The sequence below is a fragment of the Tamandua tetradactyla genome, chromosome 16 (assembly GCF_023851605.1).
Source record: "Tamandua tetradactyla isolate mTamTet1 chromosome 16, mTamTet1.pri, whole genome shotgun sequence".
Lineage (NCBI taxonomy): Eukaryota > Metazoa > Chordata > Mammalia > Pilosa > Myrmecophagidae > Tamandua > Tamandua tetradactyla.
The window spans coordinates 12540036-12561843 of record NC_135342.1 but is presented as its reverse complement, the minus strand read 5'-3'; the positions used below and the strand labels follow the sequence as shown (position 1 = coordinate 12561843).

Sequence of the window (21808 nt, the reverse complement as noted above, 5' to 3'; positions counted from 1 at the left end):
CTTGTCGCGAATGGGAGGGAGGTGAAGGTGGTGGCGGCTGGGGAGGGGGGGGGCGGGCCCTCAGCCCCCAGCCATGGGGACCCGCACAACCCTGGCCTCCCCCCGGCCCAGGAGAGGGGCAGGAGATGCAGGACAGGGGGAGGGAGGGGCTGCTTACTGGCTCAGGTACCCCCCTCCCCCTCTCAGAAGGGACAGACAGATGAAGAGACGGAGAAGCGGACAGAGGAGAGGAGCTGGGGAGCCGGGGTTGCTGGGGTGGGGGGGGGGAGAAGGTAGGATGGGGGGGGAGAGAATGAGGGCCCCGCCCCCGAGGGCAGCCGGGATTGGGGGAGCAGAGAGCCTGTCAGAGGGAGGGTGGGAGGAGGGAGGATGGAGCGTCGTCATGGCAACTGGCTCCCGGGTAGCATTGGCTGCCAGGAGGGAGGGGAGGAGAGGGAGGGGGAAGGACAGACAGGGACTAGTAGACCCCTGGTGGGGGGGGTGTGCAGGGCCCACAGCGCCTGGCCCAGACATCGCTGTGACATGCCACTGGTGTGGACACGTGTGCCACGCACCAGGATGCAGATGTCAGACAGGCATATGCAGCCCACACACAGCTGCCACATGTCGCAGGGACCCTCCTAGACAAGCACATCACATACAAAGGTGGACAGCGTCGGCAGACGGGGACACGTACACGTCACACACAAAGACGCAGGGACGAGCCACACTCGGGACGTTCAGGCAGGCCAGCCCCCGGAGCAGATGCACCGGGCCACGCAGGGACGTCAAAGCATCACAAAGACCCACACAGCCACAGACAAAGGTAAAGACAGACCCACAGACAAGAGATCCACGGCGACTAGCTCAGGCAAGCGGGCGGGACACACACAGGCAGCCCACAGACAAACACACAACAAAGAACACCACTAGACACACGCAAAACACACAGACATATCACAGGGGTGGATATACAGACACACAACATGTACACCGACAGGCACACACATCACTCTCACAGACGCACTAGAAACACACAGGCACACACAGACACACACAACCTATACACGATACACATACAAAACATGCAGAGATAAACAGCTATACAAATGATGTACAAAAACACATGAAGACATCGCACAGACACACAAATGTATATCGCATATTAATATACAAAGACACACACACGATGTACACAGATACAACGAATCATGGACACACAAAGCTACATGCGTTGACACATCACAATATACACACACTTCACACAAGGTCACAAAGACACTACCCAACCATAGTCACACATCAACACAGACACACACACTGCTAAAACCACATTTATTCTGAGGTGACGGAGACACACACTGCACAACCATAGTTGCTCTCTCATACAAAACATACATAATTATATTTTTATTTCTTTTCTTTCTTTTTTTTTTTCTTACGAGCATGGTCTGGGTGCCAGGCATTGCTGTCAGCGCTTTCCACAAACTGCTTTTTAATCCTCGCAACAACTCTACGAGGTTGTGTGCAATGTTATCATTCCCACTTACAGACGAGGAAACTGAGGCACAGGGCAAGGAAGCGGCAGAGCCAGGACGGGACCGCGGCCGTCAGCGCCCCCGACATAACCAGACAACGAGGACACATGCACCGCGCGCAGGGCCGCCGCCGCCTCGGGCCCCCACCCGCAGGCCGCCCGGGCACCCCGAGCTGCAGACGCCCGGACGCCCCCCTCCGCGCCGACCGCCCCAGTGCGCCCGAGCACCTGCCCCGGAGCCGCCCACCCGGGCCAGCAACGCAGCACGCGGCGCCCGGGCAGCCCCCCCACCCCGCGCCCCGCCGCCGGCAACTCCCCCCCCCACCGCCCCAGCCCGGCCCCGCCCCCCTCAGCCCGGTGCCCGCCTCCTCCCCGCCCCCCGCCCCTAGCCCGGCGCCCGCTCCCCGCGCTTCGGCCGGAACACGCCCACCCCGCCCTCCTAGCCCGGGTCCCGGGGAGGGGCAAAGGGGTTTCCTCCGGGGGAGTAGGGACAGGTCTGTCCCACTGGAGAAACTGAGGCAGGTTGCTCGGGAGGGAAGGCCCCGCCTCCAAGTGGAGGCGACGGGATGGGGGCGGGGGACGGGCGAGGAAGGATGCGCTGTGCATCCCCGGCTGCTGAAGGGCGAAGGACCTGGCGGGCGCGGAGGCTTATGGGGAGTTGCAGTCCCAGGGCTGAGGCTTCTGGGAAATGTAGTTCTGGTTCATCGCGGACGGAGGCTCAGGTTAAGCCTCTCCCAGGGGCGGGGCAGCGGCTAGACGCCGGTAGCTGGAGCGAGGGGCTTTGCAGCCTAGGTCTTCCGAGACCATTTGAACGGAATTTTGGGGGCCTAGAGAGCGGCACGGGCGGGGTTGCAATCCTAACTCTGCCCCTGGCTTGCTGTTTGTTCATTCATTCACGCAACACTCATTTATTAAGGGCCCACAGTGTGCTCAGCCAGAAGCTATGACCTGTGCCTGCAGGGGGGTGTGCAGAGCCATTCCCTGCCCCGGGGTCACTGGGGGACCAAGGGAATCGGGCCACGAGTAAAATACTTCCAAATCAGGACTGAGCATAGCCGAGCAGAGCTGAATCAGGAGAACAGATCTTGTCTGGGGGTTGGGGGGGGGGTGGTAGCAGAAGGGTCCCTAGAGTTTTTCAGACTGTGGGCTGTGAGCCATCAGTGGGCTGTGGAATCAAGCAGTTTGAGAAAAATGAAATAGCACAGGACCCAGCAGAGTGCATGCTGTAGGGGAAAACACTGATGGATGAAACTAATTTTGGACAGGCCCCCGGTACAACAATCTGGGAGCCAGATGTATTTCCAAATTTGGGATTTTTCGGATTTCAGTAAGGCCATCGGAACACATACTGCGTATTTTGAACACCCCGCCGAGTGGTCTGGGGCTGCCCCCTCCATCATGCAACGCCTTAATATTTCTTTAATATTTCTGTGGTGAAACCTACGGACGGTCCCGTAAGGAGGATAAATAATATAACACTGTAAATTGGCTTGTGTCCATTTAGGTCGGGTTCTGTCTCTAAATTTAGGATTTAAACCTTTTTTTACTTTTGGAGCTTTCGTGATCTTAAAACAAGGGATGAGGGATCATGGACTTGTGTGGTTCCAGGTCCCCCGACCCTTTTAGGAGGTCCACCAAATCGCACTAACAAGGACGCATTGCCTGCCTTTTCACTCTCAGGCTTCCCCGGGTGAGCAGTGAAGGTTTCCAAAGGCTGCCTCGAGAGATCTATCAGAACTACAGCTAGGAGAATCCAGAATGTTCTACTGAGCCAGAACGGGAACTGCAAAAACAGGTAAAACAAAGCCTGTTTTCTCACTAATTAAACAAAAAAAAAAAGTTATTTTATTAAAATAGGTTTGTACTTTAACTTATTTTTGTTATTTCAAAATTAATGATTATTGACAAAAATTAATGAATGAATATTTTAAAATTTATCTCTAGTCATTTCTAAGGTGATAAATATTGATAAACATAATCCATGTAAATAATAGTCCTTTGGGGTCCTTAATATTTTTCTTCTCTCTGTGGTAAATATACATAACTTAAATTTTACCATTTTAACAAATTTTTAAGCATGTACTTTAGTGGCATTGAGTACATTTACAATGTTGTGCAACCCTCACTATTATATATTTCCAAAATTGCTTGTCAACCCAAACGAAAACGCTGCACCCATGAAGCAATAACTCCCTATCCATCCTCTCCCAGACACTGGTAACTTCCAATCTATTTTCAAATTCTGTAAATTTACCAAATCTAGATCCCTCATATCAGGGGACTCATACAGTAGTTGTCCTTTTGTGTCTGGCTTCTTTCACATAGCCTCATAGTTTCAGGGTTCACGCACATTGTAGCAGGTATCAGGACCTCAGTCCTTTTAATGGCTGAGTAATATTCCGGTGTGTGACACACCACATTTTGCTGATCCATTCAGCTGTGGAGAGACACTTGGGCTGTTTCCACCTTTTCCCTTCTTGCTATTGTGACTAATGCTGCGATGGACATCGATGTACAAATATCTGTTTGAGTCCCTGCTTTCAGTTCCCTGCTTTTCAGTTCCTAGGAGAGAATTGCCACATCATATGGTAATTCTGTTTAGCCTTTTGAGGAATTTATAGTTTTGAAGAGTGTAAAGGTTTGAGAACTGCTGCTGCTTTGTGTGTGTGTCCTGACTACAGCTTTTTGTTTTTTTGTTTGTTTTACTGTAGGTTACAGTAAAAACCGAAATGCTACTATCAGAAAGAAAGTGACATGAACACGAGACCCATGGGAGTCAGAGAGAGGAAGAGGAGAGGGAACAGTGTGTTGGAGCAGAGGGAAGTGCATATGCAAAGAGGAAGGTAGGAGGTGGCCATCGTGGGAATGAACTGAGCGCAGATGTTTACTGTGCTCACTTACCCTTGTGGAGGCCCCTGCCTAAGGAGGGGGCAGCTTTGGGGCCAACTGTTACACAAGCAGACATGTAACCATAAATGGTGCTAAATGTAATGAAAGAGAATGAAGGGGATATAATTTAGACTAGGGAAGAAATCAGGGCAGACTTCTCTGAGGAAGTGACGGTAAAGCTCAGATTTGAGAAGGAAAGGAAACAGGTAGGTGGAGAGCAAAGCAAAGAGCACCTAGGACAGATGGAACAGCAGTGGGGATGGCCCGGAGGCACAGCAGCCCTTGGGGATGTCAGAGGCAAAGAGGAGGCCACTGAGGCTGGGTGCAAATAGGCGGGGAGATGGGGGCATGAGAGATGTCAAAAAGGTGAGCAGGGCCCGGTAGGCCAAGCCTGGTGAGGATTTTGTGTTTATTGTTAGCCAATAAGGGGCTGTGGGAGATTTCTGAGCAGGGGAAGTACAGAGTTGGCCCTGGATACTCCCTGGCTCCCTCCACCTGTCCTGTGGGGAAAGTCTGCAGCTTGAGGCTAGAAGCCCAGGGAGGAGATGATTGCAGTATTTCAGGGGAGAGGTGGGGGTGGCACAGTGGCGGCAGTGAAAACAGAGAGGAGCAAATTGCCTCAGGGTATTTACAAGTGTTGACACTGTGGAGAAATTGGAACATCATACACTGCTGGTGGGAAGGTAAAATGGTGCAGCCACTTTGGAAAATAGTCTGGGACTTCGTCAAATGATTAAACAGAATTGCTCTATGACCCAGCAATTCCACACTTAGGTGGAAATGAAAACCTATGTCCATGCAAACACTTCTGCACAAATGTTCATAGGAGCATTATTCATAATCGCCCAAAAGAGGAAACAACCCAAATGTCTTATCAACTGATAAATGGAAAAAAAAAAAAAAAAAAGGTGGTCCATCCCTACAATGGAATAGCATTCATCACCTTTTTTTTTCTTTTGCATGGGCAGCACTGGGAAGTGAACCTGGGTCTCCGGCATGGCAGGCAAGAACTCTGCCTGCTGAGCCACCGTGGCCCGCCCTATTCATCGCTTTTTTTTTTTTAATTAAAAAATTTTTTAAAACATAACAACAAACATGAACATTCTTACCATATGATCATTCCATTCTTGGTATATAATCAGTAACTCACAATATCATATTCATCACTTTTTAATGATGTACTTTGATGCACAAATATTTTTAAGTTTCGATGTCCGTTTTATATATTTTTTCTTTTGTTGCTCATGTTTTGGAATAAAGTCTATAAATCCATTGCCTATGACAAGTGTTTTCTTGTGTTTTCACAGTATTAGCTTTTCTATTTAGGTCTTTGATCAATTTTGAATTAATTTTGCTTATGGTGAGAGGTAGCCATCATGTTCATTCTTTTGCATGTGGATTTCCTGTTGTCCCAGCACCATTTGTTGAAGACACTATTTTTTTCTTTCCCAGTTGAATGGACTTGGGACCTTTGTAGAAAATCAACTGTCCACTGATATGTGGATTTATCTCTGGACTCTCAATTCTATTCCATTGGTCATAAGTCTATCCTTATGCCAGTACCATACTGTTTTAGTTATTGTAGCTTTGTAGTGAGTTTCAAAGTCAGGCAGTGTGAGTCCTCCAACTTTGTTCTTTTTCAAGGTTGTTTGGCTCTTTGGGGATCCTTGTAATTCCATATGAATTTGAGGATCAGCTCTTCCATTTCTACTATAAGGCTGCTGGAATTTTGATAGGAAATGCCTTGAATTTGTGGATTGCTTTAGGTAGTACTGACATCTTAACAACATTAAATCTTCCAACCCATGAGCATGTGTGTCTTTCTATTTATTTAGGTCTTTAATTTCTTTCAGCAATGTTTTAGAGTTTTCACTGTATAAGTCGTTCACCTCCTTGGTTAAATTTATTCCTAGGTTATTAGTCTTTGAGATGCCATTGTAAATGAATTTTTCTCTTGATTTCCTTTTCATAGCGTTCGTTACTGGTATATAGAAATCCAACTGACTTCTGTGTGTTTACCTTCTCCTGCAACTTTGCTGAATTCATTTATTAGTAGCTTTCTTGCAGTTTCTTCGGGGTTTTTTTGTATACAGGACCATGTCATCTGTGAATAGGGATAATTTTACTTCTTCCTTTCCAATTTTATATCTTTCTCTTGCTTGATTGCTCTGGCTAGAACTTCCAGTACAATGTTGGATAACATTGGTGATAGCAAACAGCCTTTTCTTGTTCCTGACCGTGGGGGAAAGATTTCTGTCTTTCACTATTAAGTATGATATTTGCTGTGGGTTTTTCCTAAATGCCCCCATTATCATTTAAAATCTGCGTTAATGGGCATAGAATGTATATATGAGGAAGTTCCCTTCTACTCTTAGTTTTCTGAGTACTTTTTTCTTATCATTAAAGAACGCTGGATTTTGTCAAAAGCCTCTTCTGTATCAATTGAGATGATCATGTGGTTTTCTTCCTTCATTTTATTAATGTATTGTATTATATTGGTTGAATTTTTTATGTTGCATCATTCATGCATTCCTGGAATAAATCCCACAGGGTATATAATCCTTTAAATATACTGTTGGATTCAGTTTGCCATTATTTTCTTGAGGAATTTTGCACCTATACTCATGGGGGATTTTGGTCTATAATTTTCTCTTCTTGTGCTGTCTTTATCTGGTTTCCGTATCAGAGTAATGCTGGCATCATAGGATGAGTCAGGAAGTAATCCCTTCTCCTCTATTTTTTGGAAGAGTTTAAACAGGTTGTGTCTAAATATTCTTTAAGTGTTTGGTAGAACCTTGCAATGAAGCCATCCAGTCCTGGACTTTTCTTTGTTGGTAGGTTTATATATATTATTGCTACATCTTCATGCACCATACAGTCCATCCAAAGTATACAATCAGTGGCTCACAATATTGCCACATAGTTGTGCATTCATCACCATGATCATTTTTAGAACATTTTCATCATCCCAGAAAAAGAAATTACAAGAAAAAATCCATACCCCTTACCCCTCCCTCTCATTGACAACTAGTTTTACCCTCTACCCATTTTTTTTTTGCCCCTTAATCCCCCCCCCCCGTTATTTATTTTTCTTATTTTTGTACTCATCTGTCCATATCCTGGAAAAAAGTGGCATCAGCTGCGAGGTTTTCACAATCACACAGTCACACTGTAAAAGCTGTATGGTTATACAATCATCTTCAAAAAGGCTACTGGAACACAGCTCCACAGTTTCAGGTACTTCCCTCCACCAACTCCAACGCACCATGAGCTGAAAAGGGGTATCTAAATAATGCATAAGAATAACCTCCAGGATAACCTCTCAACACTGTTTGAAACCTCTCAGCCACTGACACTTTATTTTGTCTCATTTCTCTCTTCCCCCTTTTTGGTCAAGAAGGTTTTCTCAATCTCTTGATGCTGGGTCCTGGCAAAGCCTGGGATTTCTGTCCCACATTGCCAGGGAGATTTACACCCCTGGGAGTCATGTCCCATGTCGGGGGAGGGCAGTGAGTTCTGTTGGTAGGTTTTTTTTTTTTTAGCTTTACTTTTATTTTTTTTTATATATGCTTCAAAGGAAACAAAAATTCCAGGATACAGAGTTCAATATATCAAATGGAATAAATTCATAATATTTTAATGTGTACACAAAGAACAGTATTAAGTACATGTAAAGAGATATTATATGTTTCCAGGTTTCCAAAAGCAGTGTTTTTGGTTTTAAAATTCTGATACTGTTATCTATTGTAATAGTGTTGGTAGGTTTTTAATTACTGATTCAATCTCTTTACTTGCTATAGGTCTGTTGAGATTTTGTATTTCTTCTTGCGTCAGATTAAGTAATTTATATGCTTCTAAGAATTTGTCTGTTTCATCCAGGGGTTCTAATTTGTTGGCATATACTTGTTCACAGTACCCCCTTCTAGTCCTCTATATTTTTGTGAAGTTGTTGGTAATGTCTTACTTCCATTTTTATTTTAGTTATTTGTGTCCTCTTTCCTTTTTGTTTATCAGTTTTTCTTTGTCAACTTTTGGTTTCATTGATTCTCTCTATTCTAGTCTCTGTTTCATCCATCTCTGGTCTAATGATGGAAGGAGTTCCTTCTGTCATTTAGCTATCTGTATGTCTTGCATGTTATTTGTTCCTCATTTACTCCATTACTACCTTTTTTTGTATTTGGTTGCTTTTTTTGTAGTGTACATTTTCATTTCCTTCTTTCCTTTTCTCTACAGTTTTTAGATTTTTTTTTCTGGTTATCTTTGCAATTACAATGAACATCTTAACCTAATACTGTAATAATGTTATTCAATTAGTAACAGTCTAGTTTCAATAGTATTCAAACTCTCTACTCCTGCTTTTCTCTGTCCCTCCCCCTTTGTGTTGCTATTGTCTCAGACCACACCTTTTTACAGCCTGTGCCCATTAACATAGATTTTATGCATTATTTTAAACATCTGTCTGTTAAGTCGTAAAGGGGGAGAAAGCAAGTACAAACCAAAAGTACAGTGATACAGGATTTTATATGTACCTATGCAGTCACCTCTGCCAGTGTTCTTTATTACTTCTTATGGCTTTTAATTGCTCTCTAGTGTCATTTATTTCAGCCTGAAGGAATCTGTGTTTGTTGGAAGCTGTTGTGTACCCCAGAAAAAGGCCAGGTACTCTTTTTTAAAAATTTTTTTACTAATTAAAAAAAAATTTCGGGAAAGAAATACAAACATTCTTAATACGTGATCATTCCATTCTACATATATAATCAGTAATTCACAATATCACAATATCATCACATAGTTGCATATTCGTCATCATGATCATTTCTTAGAACATTTGCATCAATTCAGAAAAAGAAATAAAAAGACAACAGAAAAATAAAACGAAAACAGAAAAAAAAAAACCATACACACCATACCCCTTACCCTTCCCTTTCATTGATCACTAGCATTTCAAACTAAATTTATTTTAACATTTGTTCCCCCTGTTATTTAGTTATTTCATTTACTATCATTCCACGCGTACGCCGGGTGCTCTTAATCCATCCCTGCAGGGACAGGCCTGTTGTGGGTGGGAACAGTTGAAGAGGTGGTTTCAGTTGGGATGTGACTCACCTAATTCAAGGTGGTCTCAATCCTTTACTGGAGTCCTTTACGAGGACGAAAGAGAGTGTTTAGAGAGAGCAATGCCCAGAGAGAGCTTAAAGAGATTAGGAGCTGAAAGAAACAAAACCAGGGAGCAAAGGACCGCCAGACGCCAGCCACGTGCCTTGCTATCTGACAGAGTAAGCTTGGACACCGGCCACCTTTCTTCAGAGATGGTACCGTCCCGTTGATGGGAACATTTTCATGTTCTTTGAACTGTAAATTTGTAAAGTAAGGGCGGGCCACGGTAGCTCAGCAGGCAAGAATGCTTGCCTGCCATGCCAGAGGACCCGGGTTCGATTCCCGGTGCCTGCCCATGTGGAAAAAAAAAATTCATAAACTAATAAGTCCCCATTGCAAAAGCCACTCCTTTTCTAGTGTATTGCATTCTGGCAGCTTTAGCAAACTGAAACAGACTCCCTTTAGCATTTCTTATAGGGCCGGTCTTCTGGTAATGAACTCTTTCTGCTTTTGTTTCTTAGTATATGTCTTACTTTCTCCTGCATTTTTGAAAGAAAATTTTGCCAGACGCAGAATTCTTCGTTGATAGTTTTTTTTTTTTCTTTTGAGGATTTTAAATATGCCAGTCCATGGTCTTCTAGCCTCCATAGTTGCTGATGAGAAATCTGCTGTTCATCTTACTAGGGATCCCTTCTGTGTGACACGTCAGTTCTCTCCGGCTGCTTTCAAAATCCTCTCTTTGTCTTTATTTTGACAATTTTGCTATGCTGTGTCCTGATGTAGATCTCTTAGAGTCTGTCCTGCTTGGGCTTTGTTGAGCTTCCTGGATGCATATATTCATGTCTTTCATCAGACTGGGTAAGCTTGGAACATTATTTTGTACTTTTTCTGCCCCTTTCTCTCTCTCTCATCCTTCTGGGACTCCAAGGATGAGTCTTTTGGCATGCTTCCTGGGGTCCCACAGATAACTCAGGCTGTGTTCATTTTTTTTCCATTATTTTTTTCTTTCTACTCCTCATGGTGTATAATTTCAACTTTCTTATCTTCAAGTCTGATGATCTTTTCTTTTCCCTATTCAGATCTGCTGTTGAATATATCCAATGAGTTTTTTTAATTTCAATTACAGTAATTTGCAGCTCCAAAATATCTGTTTGGTTCCGTTTTTAATATTGGACCTCTTTATTTTGTTCAAATATAGTTTTTTTTTTCAAATATAGTTTTCATAGTTTCTTTTAGTTTTTTTAATACAAATTCCTTTAGCTCCTTGAATGTATTTAAGAGAGTTGATTTAAAGTCTTTGACTAATAGTTCCAATATATACACTTCCTTAGTGTCATTTCTGCCAGTCTTTTCTTTCCTGTGAATGAGTCATACTTCCCTTTTCATCAGTGCGTCCTTATTTTGCTGTGTTACTATTGTGTTTGTTTAGAACCGGACATTCTGAGTCTCATGGTGTAATAACTCTGGGAATCTAGTTCTCCCATATCTCTGGGATTGCTAGAATATTGTTGTCGTTGTTGAGGGTAAGAACCATCAATTTGTGATTTTTCCACACTGTTCTTGCTCTTAAGCAGGGTCAGGAAAGAGGAAGCATAAAAATCAAACAAACACCTACTGCTCTTTAAGACTCCTCTACCACTTTTGCCGGGGGGTGGCTGGAATAGTGGCTGCCCTCAGAGCCAGACCCCCAGCCTCTGAAGTTACTGGTCAAAAGTGGTGATCGGCTCCAGTAGCCATGTTTCTTTTTTTTTTTTTATCTATTTATTTTAAAAAAATAATAAAAAATTAAGAACAAACAAACAAAAACATTAACGTATCATTCTATTCTCCATATATAATCAGTAATTCTCAATATCATCACATAGTTGCATATTCATCATTTCTTAGAACAGTGTAGCCATGTTTCTTGAAGATGATTGAATAATGATACAGCTTTCATAATGTGACTGTGTGATTGTGAAAACCTTGTGTCCGATGCTCCTTTTGTCTACCTTATCAACAGACGAGTAAAACATACGGAATAAAAATAAATAATAGGGAAAACAAATGTTCAAATAAATTTAGTAGATTGAAATGCTAGTGATCAATGAAAGGGAGGGGTAAGGGGTATGGTGTGTATGAATTGTTTTCTGTTTTCTTTTTGTTTCTTTTTCTGAATTGATGCAAATGTTCTAAGAAATAATCATGAGGATGAATATACAACTATGTGATGATATCGTGCATTCCTGATTATGTATATGTAGAACGGAATGATCATATGTTAAGAATGTTTGTGTTTGTTGTTATTTTCTTAAAAATGAACACATTAATTTAAAAAATTAAAAAAGAAAAGCGGAGATCGGCCATCAGACAACACTCCGTCAGCTGTCGGAGGGTCAGGTCCTCCCAGCCCTCCCTGACCCGGGAAGCTGCACCAGGAGCCCAGGCTGTGGTCCCCATTGCTGCCTGCCACCTCCCCAGGTGGGGAAGCCGCTGCAAGGAGACTGCAAAAGGACACTGATATTCACTGCACTTTAACAGCCTCTTCCTCCAGCTCTCCTCTGGAGGCTGCACTGTGTCCCACTAGATCCCAGAGTCTCAAAATAGTTGATTCAGACAGTTCCTGCCAGTTCAATTGTTGTTTTGGTGGAGGCCCTGATTCCTGGAACTTTTGACATCCTCCTGCAGTCCTCTCCAGGATGTTGTGTTTTTTTTTTCATATCAAAACTTTATTAAACAAAAATCATTAAAAATGTATTGTATCTATTACTTCCATCTGAAGAACAAACTATTTTACAGATAGCCGATTTTTAGTGTTTAAGATTTTAATTTTTTTATTGTGAAATATAACAGTACCAAAAGCAATGCATTTCCCGGTACATTTTAACAAGTAGTTATAGAACAGATTTTACAGTTTGGTATGGGTTACGGGTCTGTGATTTTTTGTTTTTTCTTCTAGCTGCTCCAAGACACTGGAGACCAATAGAAATATCAATATAATGATTCAGCAGTCATACTCATTTGTTAAATCCTATTTTCTCTGTTATATTCCTCCTTTCTTTAAATAACATATATACACAAAAGCAATACATTTCAAAGCACACAGTGCAACAATTAGTTGTAGAGCAGATTTCAGAAAATTTGGTGTATGTTACAATTCCACAATTTTAGATTTTTATTTCTAGCTGCTCTAAGGTACTCCAGTATGCTGAAAGGGGTATCAGTATAATGACTGAGCACTCACAGAGTATGACTTTTAATGTTTTTCATTGTGAAATACATATACAAAAAAGCAATAAATTTTGAATTACTTTTTTTTAACTTTTTTAAAAATTGTGTAATATAACATATATGCAAAGCAAAGAAAGAAAAATCTCCAGGATGTTTTAAAGGGTGATTGTACCAGTGTTAGTGATAGGTTAGGCATGGAGCTCAGGGTTTGGGGCTGAAGGAGAAGAAACAGTTTACAATAGTCCCCAGGTTGGCATGGGTAACTGGGCGGCTGGAAAGCATCATGCACGTTTCCTGGCTTGTAGAAAGTACTTGACAAATGTCAAATCTTATTATTCTGGTGATCTTGCTGAAACCTGAATCAGATCCTGATTCTCTTCTACTCGGAACCCTCCTACGGCCCCTGTCTCTTGCAGAATAAAAGCAGAGTCCTAGGCTCTGGCCCACCAGGCCCCCAAGATTTCCTGCCGTCACCCCCCACTCCCGTGCTCCCTCTCTCCCCCAACCCATCAGATCCAGCCACGCTCACCTGCCCCCTCGCAATTCTTCCTCTTTCCAAGAACAGTCGCACCCCAGGGCCTTTGCATTGGCTTTTTCCTTTCTCTGGAATGCTTTCCCCCCAATATCTACATGGCTTCTCGCTCACCTCAAATGTCACCTCCTCAGTGAAGCCTTCCCCGATCACCTCCTTGATAACCACACCTCACACCCTGGGACTCCTCCTTTTGTCTCCATCACTGTAACTCACTTCATCTTGCTCACTCTCTCTTTTGCTGGAGTCCCCGCAAGGGCAAGGATTTGTTTGTCTTGTTCCCTGCTGTCTCCCCAGCCCCTACTAGACTGCCTTGTATACAGTAGACACTTAATACGTATTTGATATTGAACGTGAGACTCCAAAGCAATTTTCCCTTGACACATTTGTGTCTGGGTTAAAGTCACAGCCCCTGCCTGCCTCTTGTGAGTTGGCAGCACAGGGGTCACTAGTTCCAGGGACATAGGAGGGGCATCTCCTCCAGCTAGCCTCGCTTGACGTGGATCTTCCAGAGGCGGTGACTTTGGGGCCAGCTGGGATGAGAAGAAGGGGTGCAGCTGAGGCCGGGCTGGGAAATAGAGGAGGGAGGGTATTCCAGGCCAGGGGAGTAGAATGCATACAGGCCTATGGGTGTTCAGCAGCTTGGGACATTTAGGAAACTTACACCTCTCCACCCAGGGCCTCCCCAGCTCAGTGGCTCCAGCTCAAAACCCCAGAGTTGGTGACTCCTGTCTTTTCCTCCCCCACCCCGATCCAACCCAGCAGCGGATCCTTTTGGCTTTACTTTAAAATTATCGCCGGGGTTTGAGCACCTCCCATTGCCTCCGCTCACAGCACCGTTGCCTGCTTGGACGGTTGCAGTAGCCTCCTTGCCCATCTTGATACATTACCCCTGGACCCAACCTCCAACCCCCAACCCCCGACCCCCACGGACTCTTCTCACCAAGGTAAATGGCAAGCCTGTGAACCCCTAAATCAGCTTACATCTCTCCTCAGCTCCCAACCTTTCCGTGGCTCCCACCTCAAAGTCTTACCCAATCCCCCAAAGTCCTACCTGCCCCGGCCTGTGAGACTTCTCCGCCCTTGTCCCCTGCCCTCTGCTCCTGGGCTCATCACCCTCCGACCACACTGGCCTCCTCCCTGTTCCTGCAACCCACTGCCTTAGTAAGAAGCTGCCCCCGGGCCTTTGCACTGGCTGCTTTCCCTCTGGGGAATGCCCTTTCCCCGGATCACCACCTGGCAGACGCCTTCACCCACGAGTGGCACCCCAGGGCAGCCTCCCCTGGCCTCGGTTACAAAGCAGCTGCCCAGCCTTTGCCTTCTCCAGACCCTTAATCCATTTTATTATTTTTCTTCTTCATTGCATTTAAGCTCTACCTGACTTCAGGCTGCACATTTGTGTGCAGAGCCCTGGAAGGCAGGGACCTCTGCATATCTCATTTCCTGCTGTCACTCTGCGTGTGGCACGCAGAAGGGGCTCAGGCAGCGTGTGTTTAGTGATTGCAGGACGCAGGCGGGGATGAGAGCGGAGGGGCACGTCTGAGCGGCTGGCAGGACTGAGGTTCCCAGAAAGCTCTGCCTGCCAAGCCAAGGGGCCGAGCTTCTGCTGTGGAGTGGGCACAGGTGTGTGCGGGTGGGCGGGGCCTTGGAGGGGCTCCACTGAGGTTGGGGGCGCACAGCCTCCTGGTTTGTAAAATCAGAGGCCTTGGATTGTGAGGGGCAGGGACGGTAGTCTGTGAGCTCAGGAGGTGGCCCAGAGCTCAGTCTCGGGTTCATGTCTCCCCTGGGGCAGCAGCTGGCATGGACACAGAGAAGGAAGCACCAGGAGAGCGACATTCGTGACACGGTTTCATTTCCTTCCTGGTTGATGTGCGATTTACATACAGTAATGTGGAGGTTTGGAGATGTGCGAACCCCAGAAAAACATGTTCTTAAACATAATCCTTTACTGTGGGTGTGAACCACTTTAAGTGGGACCGTCTGAGGAGACTACTTCAGCTAAGGTGTGGTCCACCTCAGTCCGATGGGTCTTAATCCTATTTCCGGAGTCCTTTATAAGTGCAGTGAAATTCAGAGCCAGAAGGAACAGCCAGAAGCTGCTCAACAGAGGAACCCAGAAGAGAAGGGAGAGGCCAGGAGACACCTCCCTTCATCTGCCTCACGGAGTGACATCTTAAGGGCCAAGGATTGCGGCCAGAGTGCCACTGTCTTTAGAGAGAACGCATCACCTTGATGATGCTTTCATCTGGATTTTCTCTTAGCCTCGAGACCATGAGCTAATAAATGCCCATCGTCCAAGCTGACCATTGCATGTGGTATTTGCTTGAGCAGCCAAAGAAAACTAAAACAAGTAATGTGCACAGACCTTAGATGTGCAATCTGATGGGTTTTAGCAAATGCGTACACCTGAACAAATCAACTCAATTAAGGTAAAGAATATTTACGTTTTCCAGCAAATTCCCCTTCCCCCTCACCATCACCCCTGCTGCCGCCGTATCCCATCTCCAGTCAACTCCGTATCCTCAGGAAACCATGGGTCTGTTTTCCTTTGCTGTTGATTGATTGTGTTCTAGAACATCAAATGAGTGGTATCATATGGTACATATCCGTAGGCTTTGGCTTATTTGCATAGCGTGGTGATTTGCACAGCATGGCGATTGTTTTAGGTTGTTGAAGCTGCCAGAATGCACCATACCAGAAATGGAACAGCTTTTACAAAGGACACTTATTGCATTATAAGTTTACAATTCTAAGGCCATGCAAATGTTCAAATTAAGGCACCAACAAGAGGTTACCTTCACTCAAGAAAGACTGATGCCGTCTGGAGCACCTCTGTCAGCGGGAAAGGCACCTGGCAATGTCTACGAGCGTTCTCTCCGAGCTTCTCATTTCATAAGTCTTCCCTGAGGGTGTTTTCCTTCTGCATCTCCAAAGGTCTCCGGCTGTGTGGGCTCTGTTGGCTCTGAAGCTTTTTCCAAAAATGGTTCCCTCTTAAAAGGCCCCACTAAACAATCCTACCTTGAATGGGTTGAGACACATCTCTATGGAAACCACCTCATCAAAATGTACCACCCACAATTGGATGGTTCACATCTCCATAGAAACAACAAAAATGATCCCACCCAGCAATATTGAATGAGGATTAAAGAACACGGCTTTTCTGGGGTCCACCAGTGTTTCAAACCAGCACATTTGTGTTATTCAATATATCAGTAGCATGTCCCATTTCATTGCTGAGTAGCATTCCGTTGTACAGATGTACCACCATTTCTTTATCCATCTCCTGTTGATGAGCCTTTGGATATTTTTAAATTTGTGGCAGGTATAAATAAAGCTGCTGTGAATATTTGCATGTAGGTCTCCATGTCGTCTTGAGTTTTCTTGTCTCCTGGGAAAATCCCTAGGGGCGGTATAACTGGATCAGAGGGTGAGGCTATGTTCAACTTTACGAGAAAAGGAATAGCACTTTTTGCGTGTTTACACCCATGCTGAACACTAAGCAGTCATCCTCTGCTGCCATAACCGTCCTTGCAGCATTTATTATTATTATGAGCCCATCTTTCAGAAGAGGAAACAGAGGCTCAGAGGGGTTACAATCTTTGCCCAAGCCCACAAACACAGGAATTGACAGGACTGGGACTTGATCCCAGGCTCAAAGGCAGCGCACAAGGACTGTGGTGCCAAACCCAGATCTGTCCGTGGGATTTTATCTGGTGGAGAAAAGAGAAGCATTTGTTCACATCTGTCCCCAGGCTCTGACGCAGCCCCTCTACCTCCCAGGTACTCTCTGTCTGTTTTCTTATTTAATTTCTTTGCTCATCATTAATGTAAAGCCACAAAAACTGGAAGCTACCTCATTGTATATCAGTAGGGGGTTGGTTAAAAAGAAAAACTGTGGTGCATCCATCCTGTGAAATATTATACAGCCGTTAAAAAGAATGAAGGAGAGTAACATTATGGAAAGGGGTGGAGGACGGCACTCAAAGGATCAGTTCCTCCACTGAAACAGCCGTTCACTGGCAAAGACCAGCACAGTCAACTTTGTGGAGCTCTGGAATCTAATGAAAACAATTGCAGCAACCTGGGAAGAGCTTGATGACGAAAAGGGCAACTGTGCTTCGGCATCTGAGGAGATCTCTTTCAGGTCACTGGCTGGCCACTGAGGTCATGGAAGAGACTTTACTGACCACACACGACAAGGAATACAGTCTTTGCGAAATTCATTTTGGGAAAGTCACTTAGCAAGCAGATGACCGCAGCCCACTACAAACAGCAACAGAAAACCAAGGAAAGGTGGGGAATCTGAATTCCAGCCGTAATAGTATTCAGATTGTCTAGGTTTTCAGCAAACTTATAAGGCATGCCATGTTTCTTGAAGGTGATTGTATAATGATATGGCTGTCACAAGGTGACTGTGTGATTGTGAAAACCTTGTGTCTGATGCTTCTTTTATCTACCTTATCAAAAGACGAGTAAGACATATGGAAAAAATAGGGGGAACAAATGTCAAAATAAACTTAGATTGAAATGCTAGTGATCGATGAAAAGAAGGTGTAATGGGTATGGTATGAATGAATTTTTTTCTGTTGTCTTTTTATTTCTTTTTTTGAATTGATGCAAATGTTCTAAGAAATGATCATGATGATGAATATGCAACTATGTGATGATTTTGTGAATGACTGATTATATATGTAGAACAGAATGATCAAAAGTTAAGAATGTTTGCGTTTGTTTTATATATTTTTTCAAAATTTAAAAATTAATTTTAAAAAGTAAAGAAAAAAACAAACTTATCAGGCATACAAAGAAACAGAGGAGTATGGCCTATTCACATGGAAACAAAAATTAACAATAGCATAGTTGAGGAAGCCAAAGCATTGAATTTACCAGACAGAGATTTTTTTTTTTGCATTTTTTTGGGGAGGAATCCGATCTTTTATTTATTTATTTTCAGACAGAGATTTTTAAGAATGAGGGAGGGCTTTGTGAGCTGATGGACTAGAGCACCAAGATAGGTTGTCAAGTGACAAAAGCAAATTACAGAACAATGCATGTGTGATTCTACTGATATAAGAAAAGAAGCAGAAAGCAACAAGCCAAAGCTGCATTTTTTTTTTTTTTTTTTTGGCAAATGTATATATGTGCCCATAAAAGCATGTGCAGGGCCACTAAACAAACTTACAGCAGCAAAATTGTAGGTGGGCATAAATGTAAGGTCTGGATGGTTTGCATTTTTTAAAAAGAAGAAAGTATTCATGTATGTTAACTCCTTCTCTATTTTTGCTTGTTCATTTAAAAAACTCAGATTCTGCAACTCAGGAAAGCCCCAAAAAATCTTGAAAAAAGAAGTACAAAATCAGAGGACATTCACTTCAAGTTCAAAACTCAGTACAAAGCTGTGGTAATAGAGTGTGCCACTGGAATAAGGACGAACATAAACTACTGGAAAATAATTGAGAGCTCAAAAATACTCCCTCTTATCTATAGTCAATCGATTTATGGCAAGGTCACTGTGTTAGTCAAGATTCTCTAGAGAAACAGAACCGACAGGAGAGAGCTGTAAATACGAGATTTATGAAAGTATCTCACGCAACCTTGGGAATGGAAGAGGGCAAAGTCCATAGGGCAGGCTGTGAGGGTGGCGGCTCTGATGAAGGGCCCGGCAAACCCCGCGGGAGAGGCTCGCTGGCTGCAGAAGCCGTGAAAGAATCTCTCTTCTTCTTTAAAAGCCGTCAGTTGATTAGATTATCTTACTGTAGGAACCTCAGTGGTTTGCAGATGTCATCAGCCACAGATGCAGTCAAGTGACTGATGATTTAATACCCCCAGCCTTCCGGTTTATCAACCAGCCATGAAATACCCTTGCAGAAATGGTCAGGCCAGTGCTTGCCTGACCGACAGCTGGGCACGTCACCTGGCCAAGTTGACACCAGAACCAACCATCACAGTTACCACGGAAAACAGTTTGTGAGTTCCTCAGAAATTTAAGGATAGAATTACCGTGTGACCTGGCAATTCCTAGGTATCTACTCAAAATAATTAAAAACAGGGTCTCAAACACATACTTATACCGGTGTTCCTTACAGGATTATCCTCAATGGCCAAAAGGTAGAAAATAACCTGATTCCATCAACAGATGAATGGATCAACAAGACGTGGTTTATCCATTATTCTAGAACTTTTTCTTTCCTTTTTTTTATTAGATTGAGAAGCTAATAAAAAATGTTTCCAGGAACCGTATTAGTAGAACTTGCTGTTTTCTGAGACTTTTGTTTTTTTACTTTTTTTTTTTTTAATGGAGTGTGCTGGATGTCTATAATTTTGTTCAGATGACTACAGAAGCTGGAAAAGCTGTTGCAGCTATTGATATATAACATACAGCTATTGGTCTTTTTATATAAATATACATATATACAATTTGAATGTTTGGAAACTTTAGCTGTGCCATCAACTTTGGAAAAAGTGTCCCAGTTGTACTGTGTTGAGTTGGTGTTGTACAGAAATTAACAGCCACACTGGGCTAAAAACATTAAACTTATTTTTTTTTTCCATTTGTAGAGGGGTAACGCACTGTATTAAATATGTAAGATCTTATCGACATATGGGTTAAGAAACTAATAAAGTGATGATTAAAGAAACTAATAAAGTGTCTTCTAAATAATAATAAAAAAGGTGTTGTATGCATCCAATAGAATATTACTCAGCCTAAAAAGGAATGAAATACTGATAGATGCTACACCATGAATGAACTTCTCAGCATCATGCTGAATGAAATAATCCTGTTGCAAAAGCACAAATATTATATCGTCCCACTGAGATAAAATGGTTGGATATACAAATTAATAGAGTCAGAAATTAGAATACAGGCTGCCAGGAGCCCAGGTGGAGTCAGTAATGGGGCATTAATGCTTAATGGGTAAAGAACTGCAGTTTGGCACAATGGAAAGTTTTGATAATGGATGCAGGTAATGATGGTACAACATTGTCAATGTATTTAAGCCACTGAATCGTATACTTGAGGGCGGTTAAATGATTAATATTAGATTGTATAATGTTATCGGAATTTTTGAAGAAAACATACAACTGTTCAACAGGAAGAGTGAACCCTAACATTCTGTGGACTGTGGTTCATGTAATTATATTAATATTGTTTTCTCACTTGTAACAAAGGTGCCACACTGTTTCGGTTTCACTGCCGATGAAATGCGGTACAACCAGCAATGGACTGGCTTTCAACGATGGGGGTTTATTAGCGCACAAGTTTACAATTGTGAGGACATGAACAAAGTCCAAATAAAGATATCAACGGACTGCACCTTCTCCCAAAGCCCACATATTGGCAGTCAGTGCCCGGACCTTCTGCCCTGGGTGTCGTTGCTTCCAGCCTCTGGCTGCAGTGACTTCCTGAGCTTAGCTTCCGTCTCTCTTCGCTTCTCTCGGGGCTCCTCTGAATGTCATCTCTTAGCTTCTCTGTGTGTCCTTCTCGCTAAACTCCTCTGGGGCTTTTTTTCCTGTTGTCTTCTTTTTTTAAACAAATTTTTTAAAAATTTATTAATTAAAAAAATTAACAACAAACAAAAACATCAACATATCATTCCATTCTACATATACAATCAGCAATTCTCAATATCATCACATAGTTGCATATTCATCATTTCTTAGAACATTTGCATCGATTTAGAAAAAGAAATAAAAAGACAACAAAAAAAGACAAAACGATAACAAAAAAAAAAGGATTATACATACCATACCCCTTACCCCTTGCTTTCATTTACCACTAACATTTCAAACTAAATTTATTTTAACATTTGTTCCCCCTATTATTTATTTTTATTCCATATATTCTACTCTTCTGTTGATATGGTAGATAAAAGGAGCATCAGACACAAGGTTTTCACATTCACAGAGTCTCATTGTGAAAGCTATATCATTGTTCAATCATCATCAGGAAACATGGCTACTGGAACACGGCTCTACATTTTCAGGCAGTTCCCTCCAGCCTCTCCATTACATCTTGGATAACAAGGTGATATCTACTTGTTCTAGTTTGCTAGCTGCCGGAATGCAATATACCAGAAACAGAATGGCTTTTTAAAAGGGAGAATTTAATGAGTTGCTAGTTTACAGTTCTAAGGCCGAGAAAATGTCCCAATTAAAACAAGTATATAGAAATGTGCAATCAAAGGCATCCAGGGAAAGATACCTTGGTTCAAGAAGGCCGATGAAGTTCAGGGTTTCTCTCTCATCTGGAAAGGCACATGGTGAACATGGTCATGGTTCCTCTCTTGGCTGGAAAGGCACATGGCGAATATGGTGTCATCTGCTAGCTTTCTCTCCCGGCTTCCCCTTTCATGAAGCTCCCCGGGAGGCATTTTCCTTCTTCATCTCCAAAGGTCACTGGCTGGTGGACTCTGTGCTTCATGGTGCTGCAGCATTCTCTGCTCTCTCTGAATCTCTCCTTCTCCTCTTTTATAGGACTTCAGAAACTAATCAAGACCCACTCAAATGGGTGGAGACATGCCATCCCCTAATCCAGTTTAACAACCACTCTTGACTAAATCACA

General features: G+C 43.3%; 1 long non-coding RNA gene across 1 annotated transcript; it reads left to right on the top strand.

Moving 5' to 3' along the window:
* The first annotated feature begins 2081 nt into the window (after positions 1-2081).
* On the top strand, positions 2082-19863 carry LOC143660169 (uncharacterized). The gene is made up of 3 exons (XR_013163867.1): positions 2082-3311; positions 4228-4359; positions 18550-19863. It is a non-coding gene; the product is annotated as an uncharacterized LOC143660169 (long non-coding RNA).
* Positions 19864-21808: the final 1945 nt, after the last annotated feature.